Source organism: Aplysia californica, unplaced genomic scaffold (genome assembly GCF_000002075.1).
Source record: "Aplysia californica isolate F4 #8 unplaced genomic scaffold, AplCal3.0 scaffold00690, whole genome shotgun sequence".
NCBI lineage: Eukaryota > Metazoa > Mollusca > Gastropoda > Aplysiida > Aplysiidae > Aplysia > Aplysia californica.
This window is the reverse complement of record NW_004797960.1, coordinates 17,444-18,006: the sequence shown is the minus strand read 5'-3', so window position 1 is coordinate 18,006 and position 563 is coordinate 17,444.

Sequence of the window (563 nt, the reverse complement as noted above, 5' to 3'; positions counted from 1 at the left end):
CGATGGATTTGCCCAGCGGGCTGACGTCATCGCTGAGCGAGCCGTGTTCGATTTGTCCTCGTACGAAGTTCTGCGACGTGACGGGAGACGATTTAAATTTAACAGTAACAGCTGTGAGCCGGCGTGATAAACAAACGCGACAACACAGCTGTGAATCCCACTTGTCTATTTGAACGCCTTCAAATCGGCAAGGCGCTTTTTAACTGTTGATACATGTTTGTTTGGATTTACTTAAAACTGAATGAAAATCATTATCAGCAATAAATCTCTTGTCAACTGCCCAGTTAACAAACCGCCCCTGGGGACTGATCATTTCTTTCAGCGAAAGTGGGGGCCCAGCTAATAGAGTATAAAGCGTTGAGCTCAAGGTGAACGTTTACTTCATTTTTTAAAGTTTGCTTTTGGTTGTTGTTGTGTTAAGTCCTCTATAATATATAGATGCCCATACAATACAGCACATACTGAATGTAATAATACAAGGTATTGTTGTTTTTTCTCGGGTGGGGTGGGAGAGGGGCGGAGGGGGACAAAGTGAGTGATTGGGTTTGTTTGTTTTAAAGGAC